The 22,442-nt window shown below is 46.1% G+C and overlaps 2 protein-coding genes across 4 annotated transcripts in view; one reads left to right on the top strand and one right to left on the bottom strand.

Annotated features, from left to right (window-relative positions):
• Positions 1-4,844, bottom strand: part of LOC144806245 (uncharacterized) — a 183,123-nt gene extending 178,279 nt beyond the window's left edge. For all 3 annotated transcript variants that reach the window (XM_078672642.1, XM_078672643.1, XM_078672645.1), the window contains exon 1: positions 4,794-4,844. The gene's annotated coding sequence lies outside the window, so the exon portion shown is untranslated. The remainder of the gene's footprint in view (positions 1-4,793) is intronic.
• Positions 4,845-15,825: 10,981 nt separating this feature from the next.
• The window catches only part of LOC144806244 (uncharacterized), a 196,619-nt gene continuing 190,002 nt past the window's right edge, over positions 15,826-22,442 (top strand). The window contains exons 1-2 of the mRNA XM_078672641.1: positions 15,826-15,981; positions 16,665-16,734. The gene's annotated coding sequence lies outside the window, so the exon portion shown is untranslated. The remainder of the gene's footprint in view (positions 15,982-16,664; positions 16,735-22,442) is intronic.

Here is a 22,442-nt window from a genome sequence, read left to right as displayed (position 1 = left end):
CAATACAACATCGAAAGGGCACTGAGAATGGAAACGCTGATTTCCTATCCAGAAAATTCATTCTTCCCTATCGGCAGAAACCAGGGGGGGAGGAATTTAACACTGGGCAGGGGACAGGAGGAAAAGAACTGGATAATGTTGAGTGGTGGCGAAGTGAACGGACGTCCTCCCCCTCTCTGCCTCATTATCAGCATAACTGGAACAGGGGAGAAGCCTGTTCCTGGGAATTAGCCGACGAATTGGATGACGGTCCCTTTAACTGGAAGACACACGAGTACGCAGGTCCGGCCCCTGATGACGACGCGGGATTCCTAGTGGGTAAAAACGCGGAAGAAGATGTCCTGGCGTGTGATGTCACCGACCGAGGATCGAGAGTGGGAGAGCGGCACGGAGGAGCAGAGAACGGAGCTTTTGGAGGCAAACCCGAGGACGACAGGAGTAAGCCAGGAGGCCACCGGATCCGTGGAAGATGGGGTTCTTGTAAACCGTAGCCGCGTGTGTGCCACAATATATGCCCAACCTTTCTTTGTCCTCACCGTGTAAATATACCCCTTCTCACCAGTAATCACGCCTCTGCACCCTCGCACGTTTAATAAAGTGTTTAGCACCTTAGCACGGGTGTCCCCTGCACTTGCCCGGTTCCCTGTGGGAGAGTCCAGATAGAGTACATATCCTGACGATCTGTACCTTTTTCTTTTCCCTGGCGGAGTCCAACGAGGAGTTAGGAAGAACGGAAAATCCCCTGAAGTCTCCTTCTTAACCATCTGGAAACAAGACCATAACCAGACGCCATCACGGACCCCAGAGCTTTTCAGAGAGACACCATGACAACCTGACATAAAAAGACGTTTTCCAAAATAAAACCTTACCTACCCCGAACTGGTCTTAGGTCTCTTCTTGATCCCACACCACAGTCACACACTACAACATCTTTCCCTTTAAACCGAAGATAACAGCCTACAACAAGCATTTACAATGCAACGGTCTCGGCATTGCAAAAGTTAGAGCTATTAGCATTGTACATGAACGCGAGTTTAAGGTCTTGACTTTGTAAATGACAAGGTCTTTTATTTATGGTTTAAAAACCAAAACATAAATAAAAGTCATTGTCATTTACAATGCCAATAGCTCAAAGTCGCGTAATGTGTATGGCTAACTACAGTAGCCAGAGAGAGCTGAAGGGTTCTTATCGGTGACCGATGAGTCTTTTTGCTTCTTTTTAACTGCAGGAGCGTAGGCTGAGCCTGATAGATGGTGGGATGTTGTTTATGCTCTCAGAGTAAAGTGTATGGTGTAGAGTCTTGCATCTAATTCTTGACTTGGGGCAGAGCCAATGGAATTTTTGACATGTTTGTGTTTCCAGAAAATAAAACTCGTTTATTGATTCTTCTCTCTCTGTAGTGTGAAGTGGGTAAATGGAATAAATAGTCCAGTCTACTCTTGTCGCAATTATCAATTTCAGGTGATCTATTTCACCATGATTGGTCTAAAAGAGTCAGAAATGTTAATTGCTTGACCAATGCAATAGCGGAGGGAGCCCCCATACCAGACACATGGACAGGAGTAGAAACTATCCCCATCTTTAACAAGCCTTTTTGCAATGCAATAAGTCTCGCATTTGCGAGATTTTGAGCTATTGGCATTGTAAATGACACAGCCTTTTAATTATGTGCATAAAAACATGCAATAATAAAAGGCATTGTCATTTACAAGACCAATAGGTTAAAGTTTAATGCAAGACCTATTGTATTGCAAATGCTTTTTTTTTTTAGGTGGCAGGTCTGATACACTGTCATATATGGGGTATGTTGTAACCGACGAAAACACTTAATTAGCCGATTAACACAAAGCCATAATTTCCTCGATGTTAGATGCTTGAAAAAAATTTGAAAATACATCCCGTCCAAGAAAACAGCATTTTGCAATTCTCAGCTATTCAGCCATACAACCGCTGACACGCTCCTAAAGAATCTCACTGTCTCATTCTCATCTCAATTCAAAGTAATATGTTGGGAAGTCAGGTTGTTGAGTTAGTGAGGCAGGGGTGTGAGAGGATTTTGATATGTTTTTATTTTTTGAGGTGTAGCCAGTCAACTTGATAATCAGCTTTAGCCCTATAACAAACTTATGTTTTTAAGGAATGTATAGGAGTGTGTGGAGTTTTTAAAGTGGCGAAGATGATGAAGACTTGGTCATATTTCTCAGGGAGGGAGACCTGAATCTCCACACCACACAAGGGCCAGACATAAAATGGGAGCGCCTCTTGCATTTTTCTACTGTTACTGTATCCACAGGAAACACTCAGGCAGTGCCTAGAAGCAGCTGGGAAAGTAGGAGAAACTTGATTGCAAAAGCGCAGCAGGTTTCCTGCCACACACGTACAATGCTTTCTAGCTCAGAAGAATGGACACTTGATAAAGAGACTAGACAAGTGGTAGGATACAGCCTGGGCCACTGGAATTATGCGGCATGGGAATGCCAAAATATGCGTCAGGGTGGAGTAAATGATGCGTCAAGAAAAGGCAATATATGCAGTGTAATGCAGCATTTTTTTAAAAGAAATATTTTTCCATTTTAGCAGATTAAGCGGCAAATGATGGACTATGTGGCAAATACGGCAAAACTTTGACTCTGCAAAAATCGCTGTGGCCGCACAATAGCATAATTCCCGTGGCCCTGGAAACAGCATACGCACAGTCATTTGCAGAGTTACTTCAGTTCTGATGCTAGTGTCCAAATTTTGTATAGTCATCAAAACGTTAATCTGGAGAGATCAAATCCGAACGAGTCATACCAGAAAAAGACAGCTCTTATGAATGGCGGAACTGAAGCAGGTTCAATTGTCAAAAAATAAACATGATGAAACCTGGAGGTATTTGATATAACGTCCAGAATTAGATTCCTTCGTTTTAATACAGGGTGCTACAATTAACAGAAAAAAATAGAATAAGTGTATTAACTTAAAACAAGGAAAGCTAAACACAAGAAACAGTAAATTGTGCAAAAACACATCTAGAATAAGCCCGCCGTATGGATCTAGAAAGAGGTAACTCCAGACAGCAGAATCAGGAGGTTAAAGAGCAGTCAGAGAATGTAAGGAGGGTGATCTGGGAAAGTTGGAGAGAAAGGAGAAGCATGCAAATCTCCATTGAGAACCCTCTAAACTCAGAATGAGCGAGGACTGAACGGAGGGTGTGGAAAATAGAGCAGCACCGTCCGCGCTAGCAGGGTGTAGTGGGATAGGGGATAAAACAATGAAAGGAGAGCATAAAGAATAAGCCGAGCCACCCCGGCCTACCCCTTTAGACTAACCAGATAATCTTCGAATGAAGGGAGAAGGGTAATCGAAAGTAAAGAAACCTTCTGCTGCTGTCAGTCCTGTCTGCATGGGCTGTAGGGATCCGTGAGTTTAGTCCAGGCAACACAACAGCTCCAACGCAGTCACATACGGAAAGCGGGTGGAAATGTTAGAAGCTACTGATAGTGGACACCGGCATTGCTAAAGTGCCATAATCTGCGGTTGTTGGGAGAAAAAAATAAAACACCACAAAAAAAATGAAGTTTAAAAGTTTATCATGGCCAGCACCATCACAAATGAAATGCGGCCACCACCATGTTAAATTAGCAGCGCCTGTTACGCACTGAAAAACAATAATGTTAAAAGTTAAAGCGACGTGGAGATTGAACAATTTTAAAAAGCATTCCCATTTGTTAACCTGAATACGAGTGGCCTATAAAACAACCACTTTAAATGCAATATGTCTCGCATTTACGAGAGTTTGAACTATTGGCATTTATAATGCCAACAGCTCAAACTCTTGAAAATGGGAGACCTATGGCATTACAAAGAAGTGGCCCCCATGGTCTCGGCTGCTTGGAAAGTGAAAGCGGCATGGCACGCTGGATGTAAGGAAAGTTTGTCGTGCCTACAGCAGCGCAAAACCCATTAAAGAAATTAGCGCTTACAGACTAAATAAGACATCCCGTATAACATTAGTAATGAGGTGTATGGAGGAGGTCAGTTACATAAAACAAAATGACAAAAAAAGTTGAGTTGTAGCAACGGACGAGCTTTCAACATGGAGAGCGCTGGGGAGGGGCAAGAGAGAGGAAAAACAAGGAAGTCACTGTTACTCACGAGCCCAGCAGCCTCACCGGAAGTCAGGCAAAGTCGCCTGTGACGGGGCGGGGCTGCGTCCGGACCGGAAGAGAAGGCGGAGTGAAAGCATCTCGCGACGACAGAAGGAGAGCGGAGTCCCTCAGAATTCACCTGGTAAGTTGAAAAGGGCTGGGGGGGGCTCGGTTCCCTCGTTGTGTGTGTGTGTGTGTGTGTGTGTGTGTGTGTGTGTGTGTGTGTGTGTGTGTGTGTGTGCGTGTGCTTATGCATGTGTGCGACGGCGGGGGAGAGGGGGGGTGCACTTGTGTGTGTGTGCGCGCGCGTGTGTGTATGTGTGCGGGGGGGTGGGTGTCTCTGTGTGTATGTGCATGCGTGGGCGCTTGTGTGTGTGTATGCGCATGCGTGTGTGCTTCCCAGGAGACAGCGCCTGGCCACAGCGCTCGTTCGCGTGCGCGTGTCAGTTTGAAATCGCCTCCAAGGCGATGCGCGCGGCCTGGATTGTCTCCTGGGAAGCACACATGTCGACAAAAGGTTCTCGGCGGAGACGCGCTTCGCGCGGCTAGCCGAGACCTAATAAAGAACTAACCAAAAAGCAACAAAACTAGAAAATGCATTTCCAAAAGCTGCAAAAGAGAAACTGTTAATACAAATGAACAATATTAAACTTTGTTGGTACCTTAGTAATGTGCTTACTTCTGGGCTTCACTCCATCTGCAGCAATAACGCTCTGAAAGGAGAAATTACTGCTGTGAGTCTCAGAGCCTTCAGTATTACTGGTCTCAGTCACGAAGACTGTGGTGTCGGAAGATAACTTTCTCTTATTTGGCTTCATAGATCCTCCAGTCACGCCATTGCTATTAGCAGACAGGCCACTGTCAGCAGCATCATAACTTCAGGCAGACCAGCAAAGCGGATCTCACCACTCACATTGGGTGAACAGACTCACCTCTGCTACATACATCCACTCTGTTCTCAAATTTGCTTGGGGCTGCCAAAATGCAAAGAGCTGCAATATATCCGCCACACTTTCCTGACTACCTTGTTTTAAAAAGTTGTGACATTCAAGAGTGATTCTTGGTTCATCTCCAAGCTGAATTTTTTTAGAGGTTCTATTGCCACACAATACTTTTCCCATATTCCACTTTGTCCACAGGGTGCTTCAAGCCTGGTAGGTTATCACCTGCCTGTTTTGCAGATAATTTCAGATAGTTTCTGTAAGAAACTGAATTATTATTTACGGTAGATGAGGAACAATCACAACCGTTGTCAGAATGAACTTTCGAAGCCATTCAATTAACCTAGGATCAACCCCCTGGTACCTAAGCACGGAACAGGCAGGCTTAACTTAAGGTAATATGTCAAATATTTATGCAGAAACCAAAAAAGTCAAAGTCAAAATGCAAAACAATAAAAAAAAAAAAACCAAAATAGAAAAAAAAGTAAAATGTATTGAACAAAATGACACTAAAATGACAAAATCCAATAAGGGGAATGAGATATGAACTGTAACGCTGTAAGAATCACAAGGTGCTAATGGATGAGGAGCCCGGGCATGGATTCGTCTCTCTGGAGCGGACTGCCAAGTCTGAGGAAACCGGAGGCCACAGCCTGCAAGCACATAGTGCAGGAATTAGACGCAGTGGTCCAAGGAGGCATCTATGTGCTCCAGGCTCAGATAAGGCTGCTAGCCTACAGGGGGATTCACGGCAGGTTTGGGCGCAAAGTGCTTAGAGTATTGAGAACAAGCAGCAGATGCTCAGCAGGGCAATAGCAGACGGTCGAAGCCAGCAAGGCCCGGACGAGACTGAAAGGTAGTGACACCTCTGGCCCTCACCATCATGCAACAGCATAGTGGAGCTCAGCGGGAGGACAACCTGGTGACTGCCACCCACTGGGGCTGGGACCCCCACAACAAGGCAGGCTAGTCTGGTGATGTGGTAAGAGATATAGCAGCCATGTAATCAGCGAGAAGCAATAAGGATCAGAATCTAAAAGAGATGCTGACCAAGCTCCCGATGACCGGCAATGGAGAAGGGAGGCTCTCCCCTAGACACAAATCAGCCAAGATGCGGACACCTCTGAAGCCCCAGTTACCCACGCCTTTTTAGAGTCGCTATTCGGTGCATTACGAGGCGACTTGCAGACGCTGAAAAGGGAAATAGTGGGGGAGATAAAGGAGATAAGACCGGGGGATGCATAAAAACTGTACCTACAGATAACAATAATGTTTAAAGGCATATTATTTAATAGGGGAATTTCCTTTTGCATAATTAATTTTTATAACAATGATTTTCATTCTGTTCCAAATATGCATTGTATAAATGTGTTTATTTTATTGCATCTATTGGAAACTCCAAAGACTCTTTCAAGTCAGTAGGAATCTGTCTGGGGGCGATTTTAATGCTAAGCTATCTTACTCATGGTCAAGCGAATATTCACACAGCAGCAGACAAACATGCAATGGGGTAGAGAGCTAATGGACCATTTGAACACCCTTAACTTAATTAATGTTATGGAAATTGATGCAACTACAAAAGATAATGCCCCCCCTGAACCGACATTCAGAGGGAGGGGCTGTTCATCTGAAATTGATCATGTTTTTTTATGTCCCCCGCTTTTGAAGCAAGCTTGCTTAAAGCCGAAATTATGGCCACAATCTTTGGGGACCATATCCCAATACAAATAACGTTACAGATGTCTCCAGTTCCAACGCCTCAGACAGAATGTGGTGCCGGAGATCTATCACCATCCACAGATAACCGCAGACTGGGCTGGCGAGGCATTAATAACTGTTGGAGGGTTTTAATGTCCAGAGGTGGCTTGACCATCCCCACCATGCCCAGTCAACCAGGAGTAGCACATACAACCCCCCCCCTCGGAATCCCTGTGTATAGGCCTAGGCCAAGGCCCACTGCCTCAAGGTACTTTTTACGATATAATCTACTAGGCCCGATGCTCATGAAAATACATTTCTTTTTGTACACAACACAGCGATATAGCTTAGGCTACCACAGAACCACAGAAACTTTCCACAGTTACAAGTACAGGCGCTTCACACCCACACACGGGGGCCCAGCTGGCACGCCCTTGACATTTCACAAGTATTGTTCGCTTCATTTTTTACATATACAATGTTCCAACCCTCACCCCCCTTGAACATCCTTAATGACTGGAACCCAATCTCCACTGAGGACACCATCCGCCTGATGAACTCCATCCACTCAGGATCCCCCACAGACCCATGCCCTCACCACATCTTCAACAAAGCAGACTCCATCATTGCACCACACCTCCGAGATGTCATCAACTTCTCCCTCAACTCCGCCACCTTCCCGGAAAGCTGGAAACACGCCGAACTCAGCGCCCTTCTGAAAAAACCCACAGCTGACCCCACCGAACTCAAAAACTACCGCCCCATCTCGCTCCTACCATTCCCGGCAAAAGTCATCGAGAAAGCCGTCAACAACCAGCTCGCCGCCTTCCTCGAAACCAACAAATCCCTCGACTCCTCACAGTCCGGCTTCCGAGCCAAACACTGCACTGAGACCGCACTCATCGCAGCAACAGACGACATTCGAACTCTACTGCACAATGGAGACACAGTCGCCCTCATCCTCCTCGACCTCTCCGCGGCCTTCGACACAGTCTGTCATAGCACCCTGTTACAACGCCTCAGAAACATCGGAATCCAAGGAAAAGCACTGGATTGGATCACCTCGTTCCTTACCGGAAGAACTCAGAGAGTCTGCCTCCCACCATTCAAGTCAGAGGCCACTGAAGTCATTTGCGGCGTGCCACAAGGATCTTCACTCAGCCCTACCCTCTTCAACGTATACATGAGCCCCCTCGCGACCATCGCACGCCAACACAACCTCAACATCATCTCCTACGCTGATGACACTCAACTGATCCTCTCACTCACCAAAGACCCTAACACCGCCAAAACCAACCTACATGAAGGAATGAAAGAAGTAGCCGAGTGGATGAAGCACAGCCGTCTGAAACTGAACTCAGACAAAACAGAAGTCCTTATCTTAGGTACCTCCCCCTCCGCTTGGGACGACTCTTGGTGGCCAGAGGCCCTTGGAAAAGCACCCATCCCGACGGACCACGCACGGAACCTGGGCATCATCCTGGACTCCTCACTCTCGATGAACAGACAAGTCAACGCCGTCTCATCATCGTGCTTCAACATTCTTCGCATGCTCAAAAAAACATTTCGCTGGATCCCCATCGAAACTAGAAAAACGGTCACCCACGCACTGGTCACGAGCCGCCTTGACTACGGTAACACCCTATACGCCGGTACCACCGCAAAACTTCAGAAAAAACTCCAACGCATCCAGAACGCTTCAGCCAGACTCATACTAGACATCCCGCGTAAAGACCACATCTCCAGTCACCTGAAAGACCTCCACTGGCTCCCCGTCAATAAGAGAATAACATTCCGCCTCTTAACACACGCACACAAAGCACTTTACGAACTCGGACCCGATTGCATCAACACACGACTTTCCTTCTACACCCCCTCCCGCCAACTACGCTCCTCCAACCAAGCCCTTGCTGTCGTACCTCGCATCAACAAAACCACCATGGGAGGAAGATCCTTCTCCTACCTGGCAGCTAAAACCTGGAACTCACTCCCCATTCACCTTCGCCTCACTCAGAACCACCTAGCATTCAGAAAGCAACTTAAAACTTGGATATTCGACAAGTAATTCCCCACCCTTCTTCAAGCGCCTTGAGACCCTCTGGGTATGTAGCGCGCTATATAAATTATTTGACTTGACTTGACTTGACTCGCAGATGAGACCGCAGCGGGGCCTTGCGATGGCAACGCCTGCCTTTAAGTTCCGGTCTCACATGTATTTTTAGAGACAGGTACGCTTCGTATATCCTTTGTTTATGTTCTGCGGTCAGGCACAATAGACCACCCGCCCAAACACCTGACATCCTGGCCTGTCACTTCGATGTTCTCAGGACTTTAGCACCACCACTGTAGGCGTGTGGTCATGCTGTAGGCGTGCGGTCAAGCACCTGCGCCATTACCTACGTCAGTGCGGTCTGACCATTTTTTATCAGAATAGGTATAATAGGCCCGACACTCCACCAAGAGGTAGGACACTTCGACGAGTGCTCTGCACAGCGTCGTCCTTCTTATCTGACTTGGGACATCACGCCTATCTCTCAGGTTGTAACTCACAATCCAGATAACCTTTTTGCTTTTTAGCTCTCTCTCTGACTAGTCGCAGTATTTTCATCTACACCCATTTCCATGCATTTTTAAGGCCTCTTAGAATTTAATATATATATATATTAAATGTTTATTTTTACTTTAGAATTGTTTGCCTCTAGGCACTAGAATTTCATTGTGTGTTTGTACCTTTTTTTGATTCTTTGACTGGTTCCAATTGCGCCATTTTTCAATTGTCCTTTATTCACGCCTGTTTTATTCAAGTCTGTTTTATAACCTTTTCAGTAGTATAGAAATAATCATGTGGCTTTAATCCTGACGGAGTGAAGTCAGGCTCCTTAAATGGCCTTTTGCTTAGATAGAGAAATGATATGCATTTTGTGGTGTGTTTTAACCTAACAAATAAAAATGCCACTTCAACATGACTCCTCGGTGTCTCACATCTTTCTTCCTTGGTTCTCAGTGAAGCGATACTTTGGCAGCTCGTGACCACAGGTGACAACTAATCAAGGGGCAATCTACTCCCCCTTGTCATAACGCAGACCTATTCAGTTCTATGGTTAGGGGAAACACGAATCTAATTAACATCTGTTTAGAGGCCCTGTTCCACACCCAGTGGCTATCAGCGCCTTTACCGAACTCAGTGGAGCCATTAATTCCTTGCTGTCTAAACCCATTTGTACAGTACTGCGCAAACCTAGATGGTTCAATCAGGAGTGCTCAATTGCCAACAGGAAGCTCCGCAAGGCCCTATCTCAAAGCCCTAGGCGTAATGATTTGGTCAAGTCCTTAAGGTTGACATATAAGCAGGCTATTGCTAATAGGAAGGAACAAATATTAGGTGAGCACTGGGATGCGCTCAGAAATGCTGCCAGCTTAAATAATGGGAATATATTTTGGATTACCATTAAAGAGCTAAGATCAATGGGACAACCGTTCACTCCCATCAGCTGCAACATAATGAGCGCTACCTGGGAAAGCCACTTTTCCACTATTTACCAAGTGCCTGCTTTTTAATCCGACCCTTTTATTAACAGGGTGCCACCTGTAGTCTCATTATCAATAAACGAGGTTCGAGGAGGCTATACCTCAGATTGCGGGCAATAGAACTCCAGGCCCTGATGGGTCGCCCATCGATCTTATTAAATATAAACCAGATGGGTCCCACTGTTGTTAAATATTTTTAATATTCTAACCAATGCCCCACTGCCTAAGACATGGTCTACTAGCATGATCGTTCCCATTTTTGAAAAGGGCGATTGCACACAACCTTCTTGCTGTAGACCGATCTCCCTCATAGATAACACCCTTAAAATTTTAGGCAGAGTTTTATACACCAACATTTTAACCTGGACAGAGGACATCCAGATTTTAGAACAATGCCAACTAGATTTCAGGGGTAAAGTTGGCACAAACGAGCAAAGTCCTAATCTTAATTTGATCATAGGGAAGTACACTATTGCACAGCACTCGCCACTTTACTTAGCTTTTATGGACCTGTCCTCAGCTTTTGATTTTGTCAATAGGTCCCGTCTATGGTCCATCCTTTTAGAATATGGACTGGATGAGGCCCTTGTTCATTTTTTGGCCTATCTCCATGCGGACCTGAAAGCGCGGGTCAGGATTGGGGGTGGGGGAGAAGTTTCCAATTACATCAGTGTAGATAGAGGGGTCAGACAGGGGTGTGTTCTGGCTCCTTTTCTATTTATCATATATATAAACAATTGACATAAATCACTAATCACACTAACTAATGATGTTCCCAGAATTCAAGGCAAACCTCTACCAGTGCTTTTATACACAGATGATGCGGTTTTAATTGGTCGCACATCAAATGCACAACGCTCTTTAGTTCGACGTTTCACAGATTTTATGTCCGGCCTAGATTTATGCACACATTTTAAGAAATCTTTTATAATGCCTTGTGGGCCAAGGAAATGTCCTTTAAATGTTATCTCTGTGGGTGACCAAAAATGTACTTGCACTGCTACTTTACCTTATCTGGGAATGGTCTTCGCTGCGAACGGCACCTGGTGTGAACACTTGGCATATTGTAAAAGTAAGTTCTCGAGGGCTTTTAACTCAAACCTCAGTCTCCTCCGCCCTAAAAGATGGGGAACAATTCCAGCCCTTTTAAAGATTTTCAAGATCCTGTGTGTACCAATAGCTACCTATGGGGCAGAGGTATGGGGTGTTGCCAAATGCTCTTGCGTCCAATCAGCGGAAAATAGATTTTGTAGAAAACTCTTGGGCGCTCCAATCTCCACCCCTTATGTCAAGGTGAACTGAAATTAGGATACATTGAAGACATCATAAGGGCCCGCCCTGCACTATTTTGGCTATCCATAATGAAGAATCCCGAGGCTTCTCTCACAAGGGACATAATAGTTGATAGTCTTCGCTGTGAGAAAGGGATGGATATTCCATGGCTTCCTGGGGTAGTCAAGAGTCTAGAAAGCGTTAACCTTGGTAGACTGTTTGCTAATTCGAACACAGATGGAACAATGGACAAAAAAGTTTTAAAGACAGCATTGTACACACTTTATAGCGCGGAAAGGCTAGAAAGGGAATTGAATAATCAAACTGTTGCAAAATGTATATCCGTTGCGTACCCTGAGCATTGTCTACCAAGTTATATTCCACTACCCATGTCCCAATGGGAGAGAGGCTTCCCATTCCGTCTAAGAGCTGGGAAAGTAAGATATTTGCTTTGTTTTCCCTATAGCTATAAAGCAAAACGTGACTGCCTGCCATGTCCATGTGATGGTCACAGCGGTCAAACACTTTTACACTTTTTATTCTTTAGTAGATACTATATGAAATATGCACTATGGTTGCTAATTCTGTATTTTAAAAAATTGTCACCTATTAATTTAACAGACGCTCTTGACTGCAAATTTAAATTGGACAATGTTGAATTGATCTTGAGCATTGGCACCTTTTTGAGAGTAGCTACAGGTGCACGGAAATCTATGTGCGATCTATGAAGTCATTTATATTGTACTATTCACAATATGCACTTTACCTAGGTTTACTGTATTTTGCTACATTATGGATTGGATATTGCTATCTATTTCATTCAAAACATCTTTATTCGATTTGTGGAATCATAAAAGAAAAACAATGCAATATTTATAGATACATCATTTCCGTCCAATGCCATAATCCTTGAGAAAGTAAATTGCAGATTTTTGGGTATCATTAAATTTGTGCAAATACGCAATTCCAAGATAAGGTGCAGTTAGTAGAATCAGTGCAAATAACATGGCCATTAGGTTCTCGGGGCAATAGACAATTAAAATAGTAAAGTACAGTGCATATGTATCATAGTTGTATTCCCAAAGGTACTTGTGTATATGTTTATCACAGTAACAATTAAAAAAAGAAATAATAAGAACTACTACAAACAAAATACATTATAAAATATTAAATACTATATACAATAAAACGTTTCGGCGATTCAGTCCTGCAATACTCAATTAATGTTCTTTTATCCTCTATTGCAGAATCGTAGTAAAAATTTCAAACCCTTCTTCATTCTTATATAGTTGATAGCCAATAAAAATCTAAAAACTCCAACTACAGTAAGCTGGGTTTTATCTGTTTTTAAAATGCAAAACATATCATTATATCTCCTGACACCCATATTCCTGCCCAACGGCACAATCCATTTTTGTCTAGCTCTCATGTAAGTGGGGCAGAAGAACAAAACATGTGCTATATTTTCCTGCATACCCAGCTGGCACATTTTACACTCACTATCTTTCCCCCATTTCGGCAATTTTCCCATTTGGTTGTAAAGGACTTAACACGGAGGGTCCCATACCTGAATTTCAAGTACAATATTTTCGCCAATTGGGGTTCGATTTGGTCTAAAAATGCCTCAAAGCGGGGTGTTGGTTTAACCATCAGAATATTGTTTGTGAGTCAGCCAACTCCACAATTTTGTAAAACTTTGCGCGCAGTGAAGTTCCAATAGACCCTTCTGAGTTCCCTTTTTGATTCTGCGGTCAACCTTTCTGGGTGGTGCCGGAACTCACTAAGCCCCAAGGTCAAAAGCCATCTACGTATATTAGCCAGCCATGGGAAAGTAACATGGGTATCTAGTGCGATAAGTTCACTTAGTGCCTGCCTGTAGATATGGAGTTCATCAGTGGCCCATAACCTAAACCAATATGACAAAGTCATCCACACAGCCCTATGCTCGATGCGTTTTAACCCCAGATCGTACATGTAGGGGATCACCGGTGTATTTTGGGGGAGGGGGACCATCGCTCTTAAAACCCTGTTTTCTCCCAGGGTTAAGGTGGAGATTTGCTCTCCGCTCCACAGCGCCGAGCCATAGAGAGAAGCGGTTTGGGCCCTAGATTCATATACCTCCAATGCTGGGGTGATGGACTTGGTACTAGTTGCATGGAGCTTTTTCAAGATGGGCACTGAATTTTGCATTCAAATGGTCCCAGATTTTCTGACATGCGGGCACCATGAGAGCTTAGAATCTAGGGTCACCCCTAAGTAAACAAAAGTGTGAACCCTCTCTATCGCTACGTCATTCAGCATCATCTTTTTCTTAAAACTTTTGTGCGGCCTGATGGACATGTATTTTGTTTTTGATGGGTTTATTTCCAATCCTTTTTGTTTACAGTACACCACCAACTTCTTCAGAAGATTTTGCAGTCCCATTGGGGTCTGTGAGAGGAGGATGGTATCATCCGCAAATGTCAGAGCACATACATGAGAGCCACCAAACTTTGGGGAATCGTGGTTTGTGTCCAATAGGAAATCCACCATATCATTAACATAGAGGAGAAACAGGGTAGGCGCCAGGACACAGCCCTGGCGGACCCTCTCCTCACCGGTATCTCCTCTGTCAACTCCCCGCCCATACCCCAGCGCACTTTTGCAAAATTATCTTCATGTAATTTTATGAGTTGCACCAGCATGGTTTTTGGGACCCCTTGGTTTAGCAGATTTATCCACAGCAGATCTCTTGGAATTGAATCGAAAGCGGCCTTTAGGTCAATAAAGGCCATATACAAATTGCCGGATCTTAGTTTAGTATACTTCCAGGCAATGGTTAGCAGCCTAAACACCTGATCTATGGTGCTGATTCTTTTTCTGAACCCTGCCCGGCATGGGGATAATATGTCGTTGTCAACTAGCCAGTTGTTTAGCCTGTCCAGTATCTGCTTTGAATAGACCGTTTGGGTAATGTCTATCAAGCTGATAGGTCTATAATTAGCGGGATCGTCCCTACTGCCCTTTTTGTATATAGGGACAATCTCCGCGCCCTTCCATGATATAGGGATAGGCTGCCCTCTGCTAATTGCATTGCACAGTAAGTTGATATACGGTGCCCATACCTCTGGGTCATGTCTAAAGAGGTCTCCCCGGATGTTATCTGGGCCTGGCGCTTTGGACGGCTTAATGGCGGCTATAGCCTGCTTAGTATCTAAGATACTAAAATATAGTGGTTCAAACTCATTGGACATTGTCAGCTCTTTAATTATGCATGTTCTCGCTTGAAGGGGAACCCGGACATGCATATAAATGTGCAAAGTGTCTGAACCATGTTTTAGGATCTAGATGGTAGTCCTGGGCTGGCTTGCTCGACTTATTGCCGTTTGCAACAATTGATCTCCTGCCCTTGCTGCGGCTCGCAAGTCTTCCCAACCAGAGTCCTCCCAATGTCTACGTTCTTGTACAGCCTGTGGTTGCTGTGCTTGAGATTGTGTTCCTTTTGCCTGCGTCGCTTTTTTTCTATGGCTGCTATTTTTATTTGTTGCATCCTGTAACAGTTCTCTCATGTAACCTCACTGGTTCTATTGGTTCTATTGTACGGTGCTCTGACACCTTCGGGTAAGGTCCGCGCTTTATAAGAATGCATTAAATAAATGACCTCACCTGGGGTTTCATGTGGGTGCTGTGCTCTCTGTTGTGGGTCGGGTTCAAAGGCCTGCGGATGAACAACTGCGCATGCGTCAAGGACAGACACTGCTTTCCACAGCGCGGTCTACAGAGGCATTGGATTAGGTGCGCATGCGCGGAGGACAGACACTGCCTCCCGCTGCGGAGCGAAGGTTAAAGAGGGCCTTGGATGAACAGCTGCGCATGCGCGGAGGATAGACGGCGGTTTTTACTACAATCCAACTCCAGAAGTCGATGCAAGAAAGATTTCATTTAGTTCACAGCACGGAGCGCAGTAAAGGGCGACAGCTCAGAGCCAGCACAGGTGGGACTCAAAGAAGCACAAGAATGCCAGTGTCCGCGCGGGGACACAATGAATGAGATATAACTGCCTCGCGCCACAGCACAGGGTGAGAGGTATGTAAATGCAAAGCTCCTCGGTCCGCTCCTCTGGGGGAAATGTCTTTCCTCTGCGCATGCGTAGTGAGGCTGAGTGTTCTCTGTCCAGGGCAGTTCACAGTCCGTACCCCGTGCAAGGTCCTAACTCGGCGATAGGAAGTAGTATCTTCGCTCCGCACATGCGCAGCTGTGACGCGCGGTCCTGCGCGTGCGCAGCCGTGAGACCCGATGTTTTGTTTTGTTGAGCTCGCGCGTCCCTCCTGGGGGGAATAACACACCGGGCCCCCCTCCTCACGGGCAGCCGGGCCCCCGGTGCCCCCTCCCCTAGACCCTGCAGCCCCCACTGAGCGGGGCTCCAGCAGAGGTGAGCGAGGCCTCTGACCCCAGGGTGACGCACGAGCGCGGGGGCATCTTCAGGACACTGAGAGGCGACATTCAGGGCAGGGGCTGCAGTGGTTTCCAGACTCTGAACTGCGTCATACATGTGTGGCTTAAGAAAAGAAAGTGCATTCAAAGCAATAGTTCCACCATCTTTCTAAAACAGTGTACATATGCAAGCGTAGAACAACTGTATAGAGCGTTTTCCTACTATGCTTTCCTGTGTGTGTGTGTCTGTGTGTGTGTCTGTGTGTGTGTCTGTGTGTGTGTGTCTGTGTCTGTGTGTCTGTATGTGTGTGTCTGTGTGTCTGTATGTGTGTGTCTGTGTGTGTGTGTCTGTGTGTGTGTGTCTGTCTGTGTGTGTGTGTGTGTGTGTCTGTTGGTCTCTGTGTGTCTGTGTCTGTCTGTGTGTGTGTCTGTCTGTCTGTCTGTGTGTGTCTGTGTGTGTCTGTTGGTCTCTGTGTGTGTCTGTGTCTGTCTGCGTGTGTCTGTTGGTCTCTGTGTGTCTGTCTCCCATTCCCTGGAGGGAGAGTTTGTAGCTCCCCGTTGTAGAAGAGTCGGTCAAGAAGGAGCACACTGCACTGAATAATTTCTTTGTATGCACTTTTTATTAGTATTACAGGAAATCACAATAATCGATTGTCTCTTTTATACTCTTCTTTCCCACAGGGTCTTCCTCTTCAGTCCCTTAGTTGAGCCTCGGCCACCGTCGTCCCTCGGACAGAAGGAGATGGCTCAGGTAAGTGTTTTTGCTTTATGGTTTAGCCAAGGGAGGATTTGAGGGATAAATAATAGCTATGCATAAATGTGAAGGAGAGGGGGTAGAGATTGGAGTAACAAAAAAGAAAAAGAGTAGCCGATGATTTCTGCTCTTGTCTTTTTTTTCTGTCTCACTTATTTCCTTTTCCCTGGGTCCCTTTCACCCCTCAGCCTCCCCTCCCATCCCTCTCTGACTCAGCCCCTTTCCAAAAGCCCCATAGACGCCCACTCACCTGTAAGAGCCACGTCACTCCGGGGCCGTGGCGTGGTGACTCCACGTCCTTCAGTGAGGTCTGGTCTCCTTCTGTTTCGACTTTCCCTCCTCGCCAACAAGCTGTGACCTCCCCAAGGCTCCAGTTCTCTCTCTCGGAAGGCTGTTCGGTGTTCTCCGTTTTTCAGGTCTTCCCTGCTGGTTTCTCCGCCGTAGGTTATGGCTCACTTGAGCTCGTGGAATGCCTTTCTGGCGGCTTGGGGAGGATTTACCAAGTCTTAGTTCCTTTTCTCTTTCTTCAGTAGGTCGGTTAGTGGTGCTGCTATTTCAGAATAATTGGGTTTAAACCAGCGGTAGTAGCCTTGTAAGCCCAAAAAGGATCTAATGCCTTTTTTGGTGGTAGGGAAGGGGGTGTCTAAGACTGCTCTCAATTTCTCTTGTTGCAGAGCGATAGCCCCATCGCCCAATAAATAGCCCAAATATTTGACTTTGGTGAAGTTTATCCTGGTCTTTTTGGAGTTCACGTGGAGCCCTGCAGTCCTAAGTGCTTGGAATATCTTCCCACAATGGACGAGATGTAGTTCCAAGTTAGGGCTAAATATTATGATATTGTCTGTGATGGCTAAGGAGTACTCTTGATGTTGGGAGCAAACTTTGTTCATAAGTCTTTGGAACGTCACTGGTGCTCTGTGTAACCCAAAAGGCAGTGCAGTAAACTCGTATAGCCCATTAGAGGTGCTAAAGGCATTTTTTTCTTGGTTTTCCTGTTTAAGTGGTACCTGCTAATAGTCTTTTGTAAGATCGAATGTGGTTATATATTGGGCTAAGCCTAATTTCTCGATTCATCGACGGGTATGAGTGAAATTTCGAGATGGCATTGACTGCTCGGACGTTTATACAAAAACGGATGGAACCATCAGGTTTCAGAATTATGACAATGGGGGAGACCAGTTACTGCTGGAAGGTTTTATGACTCCTAGTTGTAACATGCTCTCTATTTCGTCAGGAACTGCGTCCCGCCTAACGCCTGGTATTCTGTAGGGGTTTTGTTTTATTACTTTATTTGGTGGGGTAACAATGGCATGCTCGAGTATTGTTGATTTTCCCAGGAGGTCGGAAAAGATGGAGGAGAAGGACTCTAAGAGGGTCTGAAGAGACACTTTTTGTTCCTCTGTTAGATGTTCGTTTATGGGCAATTTATTAAATGTTGAAGGAATGGGTTTTGAGTCAGACAAAATGTAATGGGTGTCTTTGGGGAGGGGTCCCAACCATTTCTTTAGTAGATTTATGTGGTATATCTGGGTTTTGTTTGAGGCAAGGCGCAACCGGTAAGTAGTGAGGCCTACCCTTTCAGCACCTTCATATGGTCCCTTCCATTCTGCCCGTTTTTGGCGTATAGAGGAAGGTAGGAATAGGAGCACCCAGTCATGGACCTGTAACTGTTGTCACCTCCTTCCTTTATTGTAAGACATCTGCTGGCTTCTTTGAGCTTTTTCTAGGTTTTTGTGACCAAAATCTCGCAATTTCTGTATGCGGTTTCTTAGGCTTTGGGTCTATTCTAGATGGTGTTGTGTCTCTTCTTGTTTCTCTTGTTCCCACGCTTCTCTTGTCATTTCTAGCAAGGTTTGTGGCTGTCTCCTGTAAAGAAGTTCAAAGGGAGAACAACCCAAGCTTCTCTGAACCTGGCTTCAAATAACAAAGAGGGCGAGTGGCAACAACATGTCCCATTCTTTCCCTTCGGTGGTTAGCATTTTCTTCATGGTTAGTGTTGGACTTGGCCCTTCTAGCAGGTTCACCCCTAAACTTTTTGCTTTTAATGGTGAACTAGTGATGGTGATTTTTGTGTTCTGCGCACTTTCACTGTGTCCCAGTGGAAAGTGCGTGCGCACTCTGAGTGCGTGGAGTAAGGTTGGCCTGCCCTCCCATAGGAATGCATGGGGAATGTATGTGTCCCTGGTAGTTCCTGATGCGTGGGGTGTACAGGCTCGAGTCTGGTATGTGCGGACTCGTGTGATTGAATGCTGCGAAATGATGTATGCGGCGTGTATGTGTCTAGTGTGGAAGTGCCACTTCTAGACATGGCTCTGTGTGTGCTGTAAAGGTGCTGGTGTGTGATTGGCTGGAGCTGGCTGGGATGCCAGGCTCCATGAGTCATGATGGGTCTGCCCGGTGGTGAGTGTGGAGATTAGCGTGCTGATGGCTGGGGAGGAGTGCACCTGGGTCCTGAATAGGGCTGGGCTTTCCCCACACAATGCTGGCTCCGCCCCCTGTGGTGCGTCTAACGACCCTAGCCTGCCTAGTGAATAGAGTGAGGGGCTGAGCACATCAAGGGTGCTCCCAGACCAGCTGCGACTGGTTCTTCCCCCACCCTGCACACAGACAAAGGATTTATTAGTATAAAAAGGGTCTGTGTCCCCTTGCAAGTTGTTCTTTCCTGATCTTACTGAGGGGGGCTGCTGCTGCTGCTGGCGCCAGGAGGAACTGCCACTCGGGACTGCCTTCCTGCCTGGAGGGCCCAGTGAGCTGGGCCCTGGCCCAGCCTTGCCCCCCCATCGTGCTGCATTCCAAGGACTTTCTCTGGACTTGTGCTGTCCTCTAGCGCTGGGAGCGCTGGAATTGCCTCCTAGCGCTTGGAAGCGCGTTATTTGCGCCTGGACGCGCTTTATTTTCTGGTTATAGCGCTGGGAGCGCTTTATTTTACCTCTAGCGCTGGGAGCGCTTTGTTGCTGGAGGCCGGTGCCCACCCACAACCATTCCCCCCAATCTGACCAGCACCTAGTCTTGTTCTGTGTGTTTTATAATACAGGAAGAAAATAATTTATCCTTTCGATTTTAAAGCGCCACAATTTTCAACAATGCCAGGTGGCACGTTACTTCTTTAAATCTCTGCCTGATCCCTTTGTCTGTGGTAGCCAACTTTTTGTGGGCCTGTATGTATGAAAAGTAGAAAGGCGCGAGGTTGGTTTTAACTAATAATTATATGCAGAAATTAGTAATTTGATGTAAACTAACTGGATTCGGTCTATGAGGCACAGGATGCACTTTATGGGATAAAATGTCCTGTAAAATTTATCTGATGTTCTTTTTAGATAATTCTACTTGCTATAGGATTTTAACTTGTTATGAACTGGGGCTGGCTGTTGATCACTGTTTTAAATTGTGCTTTTATGATCTGTATTTAAGAGATCGAATACAGATTTTATTGATTGATTGTTTGCATGTGTGTCTCAGAGTCTCACCCCCCTGTGCTCCCTCTACCTGCTGCTGCAGTGTCCCTGGCATGGCAGTGAGGAGCTCATGGTAATTATGATTCCTGAGTGGGGGCGGGGCCTGTGGGTGTCAAGGCGGGGCCTGTGGGGGCGGGGCCTGTGGGTGTGGATGCTCCGTCTCTGCCGGGGGCGGGGTAAGTGAATATGGGGGCGGGGCCTGTGTGTGATGCGGGGCCTGTGTGTGGGGCGGGGCCTGTGGGTGTGAATGCTCCTACTCGGGCGGGGGCAGTGAATGTGGGGCGGGGCTTGTGGGTGTGGTGTCTGTGGGGGCGGGGCATGTGGCAGTGGGGGCGGGGGCCTGTGAGTTGGGGGCGGGGAACGTGGGCGTGGTCAGTGGCTGGGGGGCGGGGTCAAAACAATACACCTACACAGCCTGGAGGCATTGACTGTTTCGTGTTCCTCACTGGAGACTACTTTGTCCTTACGCTTCAACTCTTCAATGTGTTTTTTTGGAACCCTAATCGCTCCAACTTTAGTTTGTATCGTGTAATTTTTGGTGGATTTATACTCTGTAAATATGTTACCATAATATCTAATCCTATATACTTCGCTCTGTTGTAAAGCGCTCTGACACCGCTGGGTAAAGTATGCGCTATAAAAAATGCCTAAATAAATCCAATGCCCTGCGACCAGGCTGTTGGAGGCTCGCCATGGCCTTGGGGCTCCCAGTCACATGTCCTCAGGTCTGTAGACTAAAGACTGTTGCAGCTTGCAACTCAGAACTGGCAATTCCTCAGGCTCCGGCGGGCTGCTTTTGGAGGCTTCAGGCATGATTCTGAGTGCCGCCGTAGTCCGCGAATCTCAAGTTGCACATTCTTACCTTTCTCCTGAGCCACCGCAACCACAGACTTTACCCACTTGCTGACCGCATCTATAAAATAAGTTTTTGACACAAGTGTGTCCACATGAGCATCTTTTAATTTGGCGGATCTGGGGTTTGCAGCAAATATTTTTTTTAACCCTTGCGTGCGTGCGTTGGCCAACAGCCGTCGCAAGCACTACCTCAGTAGTGCTGCGCACGTCCGTTGGCCTACACGGCCCCGGACGCGCATTCGAACGCCCACATCGCAGCGGAATTGCCACCGCAATAAACGGGTTAAAGCCATGCTCTTGTATTTACAATCAACAGAAGCTTGTGCAGTGAGGGCTGGTGCTGTTCCTGACCTCCCATTCATTTTGTGGAAGTGCCTGGACCAGTCTTCAGCGCGTTCCTTGCTCCCAAATGGTGCCTCTCAGGCCCTAGACCCTTGCTGTTGTTCGGTGGGCTCCTAAATCAAGCTTTTGAACTCTTCATGAGTGGAAATGAGCCCATTCGCACCGGAATCCCACTGCTCGCACGGAACTTCAGCACAAGCCCCTGCCGCCTATCCCCTTGCACGGAAAGCATCAATCGATCTGGAAGAGCAACAACGTAAAGCTCCAGCCCGACCTTCTGCGACACCTGGCCTGCTCTTTGTGCCATGTCCACCACCGCTATTAACTCTCTCCTTACTCCCTGCGACCCTCTCCAATGCGAACGGGGCTCTTGGCTCAAAACTTGTGAGGGTAAAACCTTCAGCTGAACTAATCTGGGGCTCTATCTAATTCGCGCTCCATCGTGATCAGCTTGAACTTTTTACTTTAACCTGGTCCAGCATGACCAGATTGCCTCGGTTGGCGCTTTATGTTTTTAGGTGCTGTATAGAAGTTTATACTTTAAAAATTCATATCTCCGGTTATACTGATTGGATTTTTGTCTTTGGGTTTCGATTTGTTGATTAAATTGAGCTCTATTTTTCTAACCTGGTGTTGATTTTGTGTGCTGTTTACGCTGTTTTACTGTTTGAAGTGTTGCACAAATATTTACACATTGCCTCTAATATAAGCCTGACTGCTCTGTGCCAAGCTACCAGGGGGTTGACCACAGTTTAAATATGGGGTTTGCTTGTGCCTTATACTGACTAGGATTGTCAAATTCTGAAAAGGAGCATACAGTTATTACTAGATTCCTAAATCAATTATGCTCAAGCATGTAATTAAACCTCATTTCCTTTGCAAACTATACAAATTATTATAAGTTCCACCAAATCAGAAAATACAGCGCAGAGTCTTGAGATTTCTTTTTTTCAATGTATTCTTTATTTGTACTCAAATGCATCAGCCCAGCCAACGTGTTTCGTCCAACATGGACTTCATCAGGGTTGGAATAGTCTTTTATAGAAGCTCACC

The sequence above is a fragment of the Lissotriton helveticus genome (genome assembly GCF_964261635.1).
Source record: "Lissotriton helveticus chromosome 1_1 unlocalized genomic scaffold, aLisHel1.1 SUPER_1_unloc_55, whole genome shotgun sequence".
Lineage (NCBI taxonomy): Eukaryota > Metazoa > Chordata > Amphibia > Caudata > Salamandridae > Lissotriton > Lissotriton helveticus.
Note: the sequence above shows the minus strand (reverse complement) of the source record. Positions and strands in the feature narration are given on the sequence as shown.